Source organism: Macrobrachium rosenbergii, chromosome 9, assembly GCF_040412425.1.
Source record: "Macrobrachium rosenbergii isolate ZJJX-2024 chromosome 9, ASM4041242v1, whole genome shotgun sequence".
Classification (NCBI taxonomy): Eukaryota; Metazoa; Arthropoda; class Malacostraca; order Decapoda; family Palaemonidae; genus Macrobrachium; species Macrobrachium rosenbergii.
In genome coordinates, this window is record NC_089749.1 from 43,746,776 (window position 1) to 43,761,628 (window position 14,853).

The 14,853-nt window shown below is 35.6% G+C and overlaps 1 long non-coding RNA gene across 1 annotated transcript in view; it reads right to left on the reverse strand.

The window, feature by feature from the left end:
* Nucleotides 1-14,364, reverse strand: part of LOC136841744 (uncharacterized) — a 123,130-nt gene extending 108,766 nt beyond the window's left edge. Inside the window, exon 1 of the long non-coding RNA XR_010854075.1 lies at nucleotides 12,612-14,364. This is a non-coding gene — a long non-coding RNA (uncharacterized lncRNA). The remainder of the gene's footprint in view (nucleotides 1-12,611) is intronic.
* Between the last annotated feature and the right edge of the window lie 489 nt (nucleotides 14,365-14,853).

Consider the following 14,853-nt stretch of genomic DNA (forward strand, 5'->3'; position numbering starts at 1 on the left):
CCTCCACTTGTTTTCCGTTTTTTATTGTATTCTTCTGTACTTTTGTCTTCTTCCTGCTCCTTGATTTTCGTTTCCCCCTTCTCAGTTTCTCTTCTTCATTTCTTTTCATCTTTCCTTCTCTTATTATTTTGCCCCTTTTACATTTAACGTTTCATTTCTTTCCATCGCACGACCCAGGAGTGACTCCGACTCCTGGAGTAACCGATTCATAGCTCAAGCCTGAGTAGATCTTATCGAGGAATCTACTGAAGTCGCATTCAAGCGATTGCTGGATCGATACCAAGCAGAATGAGAGAGAGAGAGAGAGAGAGAGAGAGAGAGAGAGAGAGAGAGAGAGAGAAGAGAGAGGCGTTCGTTCATTACAACGAAGTCGCATGAGACAATAGGACTTGGGGGTGGGGTGGGGAGGGGATGCCAGAACGAAACAATGAAACCGATTGAAAAAGGTCAAGAGTGAGCGATCATTTACGGGAAGACTACATTTTTTTTTCTCCTCAGCTCTCATTGAGCTACGAACATTAGCATGTTATTTTTGTCCGAGTGCTTTGACCTTTTTTTTTTTTTTTCTTCTTTTGAACACTTTCCCGGAGTTCAAGGATCGATATCGTCGGAAATCGGATATCGAGCAATTCGGTCATTTTCTGAACATCTGGAAAAAAATAAAGTTGTCCCACTTTCTCTATCCTTTTCGTAAACGCTGCCCCCCACCCACCCTCCCGCCCCTTATCTCTAACCCCCAACCCTCGCCCCCAACCTCCGCTTTCTTGATTTGAGAGTCAATTTACTTTCCGTTTGTTAGCATAGCATTGTATTTCGCTTTAGATTCACTGTTTATCCAGTTGTTTGTTCCCTTTTCGTGGCGTTTTTATACTTTTGACGTGTTTCGTCATTGTTCAGATGTCGCTGGGAGTGTGTAAACAAAACGATTATCATTACTAAAAGTTAAAAGCCCATGATAAAACATTATAAAACATTTCTTTAATTATGAGTAATATTCATGGAAGTACTCGTATATTATGGGAGACTTGTAACTGCTCACAACTACTCTACTCTCAAATGCCTTGAACATCATCTTTCACTCATCGTATACGCCATATAGCTTTATTAAATAAAATCATTATTACTTCACAAAAAAGCCAGTAAACTCCAGATTTCGCGGTTTTTAAGCTTTAGTCAATTATTTATCATTCTGTCGAATATCTTGGGGATGGATTGTAGATTTAGACTAGATACATTTGGCTTCCTGGGATAAGCTCATCATTCGTCAGTTTCGAGATGACGCGTCTCACACACCCCTAAAAAAATTTTTAAAAACTATGAATTTAGTCTTAATGCATCGTCCGCGACAACTGGGTAGCATTAAAAAGAAAAGTTCTTTCTCCTCTTGATGGCTCAAACACTCTTGTTATTCAACTGCACATGCAAGAGAGCCAACTGCCAACTTTGCAAATATTTTCGCTGCCCTAATTTTGCCGAATCATAACCATCTGACAAGGTTGCAGTTCGTTTAGTCATAAAAAATAATTCTCTGAAAAATTCAGATATTTACTGTTTTCCACTCCTTCCTCTCATGCAACATCCAAGGGCTCAAGACACACGAAGGACAGCCCATCGGGCTTGGGCTAGAAAAGGGCCTTATGTTGCATGTCCCCATCAGCCTCTGCATGATCCTTCACCAGACACTATGAAAATCTGTTCATTTTGTTGCCAGATTCGGAGGAAACTTTGAGTCTGCGAAGGATATGGGCTTTTCCCCTTGATGGCAATGTTTCTCCTTTGTTCCTTAAAGTTTGCTTGTGAACTTGCCCTCGTCACTGCCTGTTTTTCTCACTGTCAAATCATGGCTTTCAGTGTGCCTTAAGATTACCTACAAATTTAATTTACCAAAATATTTCCTTTCCGTGTACTGAGGGTTTTTCGTCTTGATCTCCTAGTTTTCCTTATTTCATATGGGGTTTGCCTCAGAACCTGACAAAGTTTTTATTATTTATTATTCTTGACTTCAAAATCCACTGCAGTCCCATTCCACCCAAGTTGGTACAGAGCTTGTTCGGAGGTCGGGTTCAGCCACTACACTAACACTCTGGACTGTAATTTGGGAGTTCCGAGGAAGGGTCAAATTTACCTGTTATAGTAAACTCTTCAGCAACAGCTTGATGATGAGGACTGGGAGATAAACGTAAAACTGGACCATCGTCAACCACTTATGGTGTTTTGAAAAAGTGGTCCAAAAAGAGAGGCAAATGATGCTATGTAAGTATACTAAATCTTTCCTCGTTTCGTGATCGTCTCCTGCATTCCACAGATTGAAATCTCCTGCAAATGTCCCATCCTGAAATTAATGCCGTCATCCTTCTTCATAAACTTGAGAATGTCTTATATAAGTGTTATTTGCTAGGATATTTCACGAAGTCTGGCATAGAACTCAAGCTCTCTCCTGTGTTGCATTTTTGTTTTGTTTTGGGTAGTGGGGAAGGGGAAGGGAGTGGCGGGAGATGGCGCAAATATCTCATGAGTAGCGCATCTGTTAAAACCTGGGTCTCCTGCTAGAGAGACAATGTCGCTAAAAACTGACTTCAGGGGATCTTGGCACTGAGGCTTCTGTGTATGTGCACTGAGCATCTAACATATGGAAGCTCTCTGCACATGGTGCTTACTCACTATCTACCATGAGTGTGGCAACAACTATGGTGTTGGTGTTCTCTATGGCCACCGTTTCTTACAAGATACGACTTATTGTTGGAAAAAAATGTATATCTATTGCATACAGATAAGCATATGTACTATATATATATATATATATATATATATATATATATATATATATATATATATATGTGTGTGTGTGTGTGTGTGTGTGTGTGTATTATATATATATATATATATATATATATGTATATATATATATATATATATATATATATATATATATATATATATATATATATATATATATATATATATATATATATATATACTGTATATATATATATACATACATACATAAATATATATATATATAATATATATATAATATATATATATATATATATATATATATATATATATATATATATATATATATATATATATATATATATATATATATATTATATATTCACTAAAGCAATTCACTTCAGAAATCTTCATATTATCGGGTTTTTTCCGTTTCCTCATGCGTCAGTTTCCGGTGAAATGTACCCAGGCTTCTTTCTTCCATTTATTATCTCTTGTCACGCCAGCTGTTTCACCATTCTGTGGCGTTTTCAAGAAAAAATACATTAGTGGCCCCGAGAACTAAGCGGTCACTACTGTACTTTTCCCTCCGAAAGTAGAAAGAAAAAGGTTGTAAGTCCAGAAAGTACGTTAGCAGCCTCTTGGAGATGCCAGAGTGGCGAAACATCTGTCGTGACAAGAGACAATAAATGGAAGAAAGAAGTCCTCTGTGTATTTCACCGGTAAATGATGCATGGGAAATGGAAAAAATTCCGACGATATGAAGATTCCTGCAAGAAACTTACTGATGCCACTCAAGCAATGGCTTGCAATGCAGACTGCTTACAAGAAAAGATGTGCCCTAAAGGTGTAATGTATGTGTATATGTATGTATATATATATATATATATATATATATATATATATATATATATATATATATATATATGTGTGTGTGTGTGTGTGTGTGTATATATATATATATACAGGTCTATATACATATATACATCTATATACATAAATGTGTATTTATACAATATATATGTATATATTGTATATATTTACATGTATGTATATATATATATATATATATATATATATATATATATATATATATATATATATAAATCTACGTATATACATATATGAAACAGAAACCTCATACTAAGCAACAAAACCAAGAAAGAATATTAGCATACGAAAAGTCAAATCGTAAAAAGAACCTCAAGGGCAAAGAGAAATCACAGGACAACCAAATGGAAGCCGCCGAATAGCCGTGTGCTTGGTGAAGTCCAAATGACGGGAACCAAACGAGCAAGCGAACGAGCTCTCTCTCTCTCTCTCTCTCTCACGACTACACTCAGGTCGACCAATGAAACTGCCTCTGGTTTACAGGCTCGTTCCTCTTGGCATTAAAAACGATCATTTTTGCGAAAGAGACAATTTGCAAAAGATATCAAAATGAATGTGTAATGTCTGAAGTAGTGAGATCCATGAAGCTTTGGTGAATTTAGTGGGGTGGGTACACCAAACTAGACTTAATTACAAAATAATTTGGGATATTCCTATAAAGGAAAACTGACTGTTTGGTTGGATCCGCTTTCAGAAATCCATATCACGCCTGGTTTTCCATTTAATCGCTGCCACAAATCTGATGAGGGTCCACGATGGCCTGAGGCCTCCTAAATCTAAAACAAGCAATCATGTATTAAGATGGCTCTCGTAAATTATTGTTTTACAACCTTTCCAAAAAAAATGCGATTTTCTAGCTCGGAAAAATTATAGCAGAGGATCAGTTAATGAGCAAAATCGCAATGCAAAATAATCCCTAATAATAAAAAAAATCGTAATGCAAAATAATCCCTATTTCAAATTCCCTTTTAAAACCTTACAGCAACACTTACTTTACGCAATCCCGCGTGCAGCCGTAAGGCCACCTTAACCTAAACTAACTAGTCTGTGAGAAGTGCAATAATATTTAGAGGTCTTGCTCAGAAATGCGATTTCTAAGTTGGGAAAATCACAGAAAATAAAACATATCGAATGCGTAAATCACGACAGCTTTATGCTCGATAATTGGAAGCATTCCGGAGGAATACATAAATATTGAAGACGAATCTAGTAAAAGAACTATAATCATGGTAACACTTATTTTAAGCGCATTCAAAAAACAGCATTCTATACATTTTCACTTAACTTTACTTGGTATAATAAGACAAAGATACAGATGAGAGAATACCACAAAAAACGCTATTCAACTAAAACAAAATACAGCAAACATCCATCATGGAAGCACATACAAATCGGTGCACAGAAAAAAATTAAATTTTTTTATAAAATCTGCTTCTCTACTTATTCATTTAAACAGAGCCACAATTCAAGCATAACGGTCTGGAGACATGATCATTAGAGTCACGGATTGTCAAGGGCACGACTGTCGTCATCTTTATATGATTCGCAGTCGTTTTCCGTCATTGTTTTTGCGTGGCACAAATATTAGTTTGTTTAACAACACTTGTTTCATTTAAAATGTGGACACATTCGCTTGGAATAGGACAAAAGGGCATTAACTTGTCAGCAAGTCATATTTTTAGGAGTAATCTTTACTCTTTACGTCTAGAAAAAATTCAAAATTGGTAGAGACAAAATTTAAGGGGTTATAGTTTTTTTTGTTTTTCGGTATAATTGCATCTCGTAGTTGTTAGCTATTGCAGATATATATATATATATATATATATATATATATATATATATATATATATATATATATATATATATATATACATATATATAGGAGTTGTTAATTATTGTAGATAATAATGTGTGTGTATATATATATATATATATATATATATATATATATATATATATATATATATATATATATATATATATATATATATATATGTATATATATATTTAAATATATCTCCGTGAGCGCAATTAAGCTTCCGCACAATGCATTTGTACATAATTCAACCGCTGGATAAATGGGGCACTGATCGGTAATGGTAATTTTCTCTGACGCGACCAGTCTTAGATGAGAAAAATGCAGCGGTAGCGTAATTAGGAACTCTCAGTTAATGAACGTAAAATGCCTTTTTTAAATTAATAAATTAACAAATACACTACATAAGCACTATGCGCATATGTACATGTGTATATATATACACACATTTACTTATATATGGCCTATAAACGGAAGACGGAAAAACAGATGGGAAAATGGTTACTGGGAGAAAAGTCTTCGGTAGTGACATATCAAATTCCCCCATGTTTCCTTTTCTTTAAGCAACCTTGTAAACGCTGACTGAAGAACCAGGGGAACAAGGTTAATAGTGACAGCGTTAAGGCAAATATCGCTACCCCCCCCTCCCAACAACCCCCGCCACCCTTAGTCCCCAAGAGACAAACGACGCCAATATTAAAAGATCTATATTTTGTGCGAGGAATGGGTGGTGGGGGTTAGGGGTGGGGCCGATGTCTGTAAAGGGGAGCAGGAAGGAGCTAGAGGATTAGCTTCACTAGTTGAAAATCCGATCCTTCCATGAGCTGAGAGAGAGAGAGAGAGAGAGAGAGAGAGAGAGAGAGAGAGAGAGAGAGAGAGAGAGAGAGAGAGCGGCTTACTACGGAAGAATAACCTTCTCTCAGGTATCCTTCAATGCTATCTCGGAGTGGGTTCCCCCTGAAATCGAAACGTGTTCCGGGGTGATAATTCACGATGCGCTCTGATTTCAAAAGGTCCCCAAAACTCTGCTGATGAGAAAACTCGTGGCTCCGTTGCCATCAGTTCAAATTAAATTGGACTTTCTTTTATATCGAATAAAACGGTCCTTTGTATCGTTGAAAAATAGACTATAAATAGTCTCTGTATCCCAGCAGAACCTGATGTACCTTGGTCTTATTGCAAAGCTGCTGCAGAAAATATCCATTTCATAATCTTGGTAAACCACTAAGAACATACCGAATTAAGATCTACAAAATATATTAGTGTTTAGCTAACTCTCGTAAAGAGCAGGTTTAACCTAAAAGCCGTATGAAAATAAACAAGTAAAAAATGCGCCGACAATAGAGTTTTTTGTACAGCGTATAATGCCGTATGAAACTCTCAGTCACGGCCCATGAAACTTTCAGCCAAAGACCCGTGGTGACCTGTGTTGTGGCACCTATAGCGATGCCAGACGCACGATCATGGCTAACTTTAACCTTACATAAAATAAAAACTACTGAGGCTAGAGGGCTGCAGTTTGGTATGTTTGATGACTGGAGGGTGGATGATCAACATACCAATTTGCAGCCCTCTATCCTTAGTAGTTTTAAAGACCTGAGGGAGGACGGACAGACAAAATGCCATTCGATAGTTTTCTTTTACAGAAAACTAATGTCCAAAACACAGAGGACTAACTTTGACGTAAACGCCAAAAGGAACGTATTCTAGCCCAGTAACCAGAAAACCAGAATTTATTTGAACAGAACAAAGATCTGCCTGTACCAACCCTCCCTACGGAAGGAAAATACAAACATGTTTACCTTAATACAAGAATACACGATTTCTTCTCAAATATAGTTACGTTTACATATTCATTTTTAAATTTAAGAGTTCTTATGGTTGGTGACTGGTTCAGATTAAGTCAATCTTGTGTTATCATGGTCGCTTGCACAATGAAATCCCAGAAGTTAAGGCGATGTATGGAAGTTAATAAGACACACCAAGCATTGACCTCTGGACTTGGTCAACCAACTAGGAAGAATGATTTTACTCGCATTATTATCCAACCTCTGATGTTTTGCTTGTCAGCAACTGGAATCCCAATCAGTTGCGAAAGTTTCGTCAAGAAAATGTATACATATATTAGATTCAATACATATCTTTCTGAATGAAGTTAAACAGTACTTTATGCCGTAAGACACAAAGACGCTACATAATTCAATGATGAAAAAGCAAAGGCTGCACGATTTCCTCAGAGGCCTTCATGAGGTGACATAACAACCACGAAGCGAGCAGGCACGGGACGTGTTGCAAGACAGAATAAAAGCAATAACTGAATCGCATCTTACAATTTCGAGAAAACAAAACAAAGCATCACACGACCAGGCACGATCAATCCTTACGCAAACATGTAATTAAAAATGGTTACATAAACATTTTACTCGGGGACAAATGACCCTCTTATTAAACTGTACCCCGCGGTGGACTATAACGAGTTTTCCCTTTCTTGACGTGTTTATTCTTTATCTATATTTGTTAGTCCTTTTCACGCTTCCTCGCTATTTCTGTTTCATTCAGAGCCATTCATTTTCCTTCTCGCTTCTCTCTGCCATCTGCATTCATTCTTATCTTTATCCCTCGTCTCTTTCGTCCACGTCCTTTCTCAATCTTTTCTAGAATCTCTATTTCATTTAAATTTACTGCTCTTTCCGTGGTGTCTCTCCCTTTTCTCCACCCAGTCTCTCTTTTCGATGCTTTTGTTTGAAATCGTTTCACACTTTCGCGTATTCACTTCAGTCCACTTTCAGGCTCTGCATTTCATCTCTATCAGATGTGATAGTGTCCCATTTCCTATTTGGGCTTTTGTATCATTTCTCTTCGACCTTTCAGCGATGCCACTACAGGGTCAATCCTCCATAATTGGATCATTCAGTCACTGATTAACTTTTACAGTTTTCATCTTTATCAGTGTAGCTCATTTGCCTTCGTTATCTTTATTACGGAGGCTAATTTGCATTTATTCGCGTTCATCAAAGAGGCTGATTTATATTAATATTTTTCAGAGTAACTCATTTGCATTTATCCACCTTGATCAGAGAGGCTAATTTGCATTTGTTCAGCTTGAACAGGTGGTTAATTAATATTTATTCATCTTTATCAGTGACTAATTGACAATGCTTCAACTTTGTCAGGATGGCTAATTAACATTTATCTTTATTAGGATGGCTTACTGACATTTATTCATATTAATCCAGGTGGCTAAGTGCCATTTATTGATCCTTATTAGAGAGGCGCATTGACATTACTCGTCTTTTTCAGAATGGCTAATTGACATTCATCCTTCTCTTTCAAGGTGGCTAATTAACATTTATCCTCCTTCTTCAGGGTGGCTAATTGATATTCCATCTTTCAGGGGTTAATTTATATTTATTTGTTCTTTTTAGGGTTCAACTCATTTTTTTTTTATTCTCTAGCATTCAACAATATCTGTCACTTTTAGCCTCGATGGCGTTCATCCTATCGTATCCTACTCATTTGGAAGTTCAAATAAATTGCGGTAATTGTTGAGGTTTCTGGCTTTTACTCATCACTATGAAAACCTCCCATTCATTCCATACTACCATCACTGCATGATTCATTATTACAGTTATTATCATTAGTGCCATTAAATGCCCATAACCTGCTAAGCAAACTCCCCTAGAAGAGAAATGCCATGTTTAAAAAGAAATGCCAAGCGGAAAAAAGAGAAACGGGGGAAAATAACAGTAAAAACAGTAAGCGGGTGGATGAATACATGTGAACACAATGAACTATCGTAAAATAAGTTAGACAATGAAGGTAATGGAGCTATAAAATAGTGAATGCTATCTAATATTCATTACGTCGGGTGGTAATTCACACTATTTTACACCAGCATTGTTTTTTATGGGAAGGGCGGAGTAGACCACAACAAAAACCCGGTTCCGCAAGAAATGCGTCTGCTAATGGACTTCACCTGCTTAGGTGAAAAGAGATTCATGTCAAGAGAATAAAAAAAAAAACGGAGGTAGGGCGAAATTAAACCGGCCTTATGCCAGCACGAGCCCTTGCACTAAGAAGGACTGAAAACGTGAATAAACTTCTAAAAATTTAATTATAGGACTGACGTGAACTTCTACTCTTCCAAGCCAACCGAGAGGTGAAAACAAAATTCTACTTCATGATATTACTATGTCTATTCATTTTCAAGATGAGACCGACTTTAGTTGCTTATCTACCTGCAATTGTTTTTCGAAAGATTCCATTCCAATAGAATTCATCAATCGTTTCAGGATTTTATTTTTGCAGCAAAATGTTAAATGGTGAAAGTCTTATTAAAAAGTAAACATGCAAAAAGCACATGTATTCGTCAATAGTGTGGTACACAATAAAATTCATTTATTAGCAAATGAAGGACACAAAATGCTATTCAAGTACTGTCTTGTCTACAAGAGTTTTATGGCGCAAGTCTGTAAAAACCATTAAAAAAGGTTTCTTATCCCCATTAATTTTTCAAAAAAGAATTTAAACTTCATACTTTCCATGACATATATATATATATATATATATATATATATATATATATATATATATATATATATATATATATATATATATATAAATCATTCTATGATTTTTATATATTTACTATTCTGGTTGTAATGTACTATGTGTAATAGTAATAATTGTTGAAATATCAAGTGTAGTGTGGTGTCAGATCTCAAAAGAATTAATGCTTGATATAACTTAACAGCGTATTTTAAAATTAGTAATGCGTTTTAATAGTAACGTACTATGTGACCACACATTTTGTCCCCTAGAAACAAGTGCTCTGAACTTATGACTTGGTATGTCGTGTTTTGGTTCAGTTATTGTTGCAAGGATAACGAGTTAACTAGCGTGAGGAATGGCAATCGAGTCTGTAAAAGCTTTGTCCCAAACGAGAAAAGACAAATGATTTCGCAATGTTTTATGTACTGCTCTAGAAACCAACTTTGGTTCTTTGTCTTTGTTTTGAAAGCATGTCGTTTGTAGCTGGCCAGTTGCCGTCTGTTTTGATTGTGTTGAGGTTTCATTAAGATCTTCGTCCTATGCGATTTTTGTTTGAGTCATGTACACATTTTTGAGAGTAAACGCACGTATCTCGATCGATTACATCTTGTTTTGTAGGGTTGCATTGCTCTGATCATGTATTGTTCTGACGTCGTCTGATAGTTTCATTTTCCACTGGAATCCTAAAATTCGTTCATTCTGATTTCAGAGACTGTTAGTGTTGGTTCCTCTCTCTCTCTCTCTTCAAAAGAGAGAAGTTATTAACGTAGAATATTTGTGTGGTCATTGATATAAAACTTAGCTTTTGAGATCTGAACGTAGGAAAAGTGTATTTGGTAACGGCGTCTGACAAAAAAGTGTGTTTTGTGAATCTAAAGCATTTCAAGTGATTTTGCAAAGGTTTTCACAAGCTTGTGTAAGGTAAAGTGAATTTTACTTATTATTACCATGGTATAATAAGGTATATTAGGGAAATTTTGCCTTAGTGAAATTAATATTGATAAATCTTTTGTGTTATTGTGTTTGCAATCTCTTGATTTTTCACATTTTATATATTGGTGATTTAACATTTATTTACTTAGCATCTGAAATATTTCTTGATAATTTAACAGTGCATACTTGATTTAATTTTCATTTATCAAGATTTTCTTTGCAAATCTTGAGTAATTCTTGATAGTTTAAATTTTGCTTGATTAACTTAATTTCTTGATAAATTAAAGTTTTTGTAATTTAGATTTGTTTAATAATTTAACTCAAGAATTAATTAACTTTTGTATTGTTTTCAAGTAATAGCAAATTTTTCAGATTGTGAATTCTAATTATAAATTTTGAATTTAAAAATAAATTTTTGTATTTGAAATTTTTAAAAACAGTGTTTCATTTATTGACCACCAGTGAAAAGGATTAATTGTGTGCATAAGGCAAAGTGATAAGCATGTTTTGTTCCTTTAGTTTTGCTGAAGTGAATTAGTACCAGGGGAAACAGTTAAAGTTGTTTGAAGGACTGATGCCCTTTTACTCTAGTATATTTCTTGTTTAATTGTTGATACCTCACACTTGTTTTGATAAACCTAGTTTGATTTTTCACGTGATTAGTAAGTTTTTAAGGGATCACTGTTACCTTTAGAGTACTCAGTCGTAATTTTTATTGTTATGAGAGTTCAGGCATCTGGCTGAAATGAAGTAAATTTTTGAATTTTGTGATTAGTTGTGTAATAACCAGGTACTTGGTTATTACAGTCTATATATATATATATATATATATATATATATATATATATATATATATATATATATATATATACATATATATATATATATATATATATATATATATATATATATATATATATATATATATATATATATATAAAATAATCCAAGATTTCTATGTTCAATTGTCGAACTGCCTGAGCTTCATATTTGATTTATTACATTCTTTTAAATGTCATGTTCGGGGAACTTGACTTCTCACCTATCCTAAAAATGAACATTTCATATGATTGGAACATCATCCCATTATGAGTATATAGACACTAATTTTATGCACCGAGGAAAAATAAACTTCATAAAACCAACCTTTCGAAATGCCCTTCTAGGAAAACAAATACTTTTCTACGCAAAAGAGTTATCTCGATTTAACCGGGGTTCTGAAATTCAGATCCTAGATTTCGCAATCAAAAGTACCACAAGGTCTTAATTTTAGTTCCCCAAAACTTTTGCATCACTCATATCTAATTCTTCAAAATTTTTATCTCGTCAAAACTTCCATTTTATCACATCAACTATGCCTAAAAAGACTGAAACTCTAAAGCCAGAATTTACAAGAATAAAAAATAGTGATGAGATGAAGTACAAAGAACTATTCCTCTCTCCAGTTTTAACCAAACCTTTCATGTCCAAACAACAATTATAACTGCAGTTCTTGGCACGAAAATATTTTATTTTCAATCTTGGCCAAAACCCTCCATTTACATGCACCAAAACTAAAGAAAGTCACAAAAATAATTCACACACAAAATTTAGAGTAAAAGATTCGGCGTGACCACTAAAGAAAGCATAAAATGAAGAGAAAATCTAACCAGAAAAGAGAGTTCATTTGTCATCCCAAACTCACCTTCCAGAGACGATCTCTCCCGATGCCTTGGGAAGAGGAAGTCAGACCGGCATCCTTTTCTATCTACCCACGGACGCCCATCTCTCTCTGTCATTAGGAGTCTATTTTTGTCTGTCACTCGTGACAAAGGGCGGCAAGACCCGTCTCATCTGTCTTTTTCAGTCTCGTTTCTCAATGCTGGTGAGGCCTTCCGCCACTCTCCTCACCCTCAGTTCTGATTTCCTTCGATTTGGGCCTTCGAGGCATTCCAGTCATTTTCACGAAGTGACACGAAAGTTCGTGCTCGTACGATCTGAGAGAATTGAGACTTCTTAGAGAAATGAACAACGGTATGAGCGTATTTCAGAGAACTGACACTTTGTGAGCGTATCTGCAAAAAACTGGAATTCCTGAGAGATCTGAAACTTGGCGGAGGTCTGAGAGAATTAGAACTTCATAAGCGTATAAGCTAGGTTTAGAAATTACTTATCGCAGTTATAAGATTCAGAGGTCTGATAACTTCCGCCTCCGCACTTCAAGTTGTAATGAACCTTTGGCGTCAGCAAAGTCTAAATAAATGTCTGGCTCACTGTAATATATGAGTCTTTGTTTTAAAATATCATCCTTTTTGTTTGCTTCTTAGGCAAAAAATTGTTAATTTCGATTTAATTGCAGTCACTTAAATGTTACGATGTTCTGGGCATTTTATTTTTCCTGAAAGGGCTAAATTACGAATTCACTTCACTCAAAAGCTCGTAATTTTCAGAGTGCTCTGTCACGTTGCTATCGTTTGTATATGCTAGTGTCGAAGTTAGTAATGTTTTCATCTAGATTCTATCCATTATTGCTTTAAAATGGCTCAATATCTTTTTTACGTGAAGTCCGCCGAGTTGCTCTACAGATAATGGAAGTGCAAGCTATTTCAATCTTTAATTAATCAGTTTTCGTAACTTTTGTTGTTTGAAGCTCTCGCGAATACGGATTTTGTGTTTTGCATTTAATGCCCACATTCAGTAACATTTGCTAATATCTGAATACGGTATTCCCTTTTCCCATACACAAGAGTGTGGGTAATTCATTTTACAAGTAAATTAAACAAATATGGAAAAATACGTTAATGGTTTGATAGCACCGAAAGAAGAAAACTATTCTGTAATGCAGAATATAAGCAGGGAAAGATAATGTTCACCAATGAAGGAAAAATTGGTCAAAGATGAAATAAAACACAACAACAAGAAACTAAACGGAATGAAGTTTTAAATTTGGATGATGATTAATTATTAATGATCCCCTACTACAGTGTCTCTTGCCAAATCGATATTCCACCTCATTTTCAAACTGATCTCTAGAGTTTTCGTTTTTCTTTCTTTCTTTGATTCTCTCTCTCTCTCTTTCTTTCTTTCTGCAGATACTTCAACTGGCAAAGACAAACGTTCAACTCAACACAGTTGTCTCGGAGACTCAGAGACTCTTACACTCCTAATACAATGTTTGCGCAACTGATTTTTGACTCGAAGCTCTTCCCTGTCAATCATTTCTGTTTTTTGACCTCTGTAGATTCTTTCTGTTCTAACGCCTCCTTCTGAAGACTTCCAAGCAAATATCAACAATAAGAAGCATATAAAGTTACCGGATAAAATCCTCTTTGTGCCACAGAGGACACTGACTTATAAAGACACCAAAGTCCTTAGGGCAAGGCAGTCACGTCAGAAAGACCCCTTTACAAACTACGACATGTTTCGGCATTGTTATTTTTCAGTCTCTGCACAATTCCGAAATGGTGCCTGTCATGTCCGAGGCGGGCCACTCCCTCCTAAAATAACTTCCCTTGAAAGATGTATCCTCGCGGATGACTAAATGTCAGTACCAGCCAGGCAGGACTTCCCCCTTCGCGAGTCAGCGACGGAGAGACAGAGGATCTCGACACCGATCCTCACGCTGTGCCGGCCGTAGGGACACTAACTCTGGCCCAGCACGGGACCTCTATTTTATACAACTCTCATCAACAGCCCCTTTACCTGTCTTGCTTTACCTGAGTGGGTTCTCTCATTGTTATCGAAGGACGAGGAGTCATCTGAAAAACTACGTAACATTTTTTTGTCTTTATATGGACTACTTGGCTTACATAGTTTCATAACAAGAAGTATAAAAAAAATGGTGTTCTCTCATGTAAGATGTACATATAATAGTTTTCAAGTCCTTTTTGTAACAAATGATTGTGATTTCGAAAACGTTCATAGTCTCCTAAGCGCACTTGGCGCTC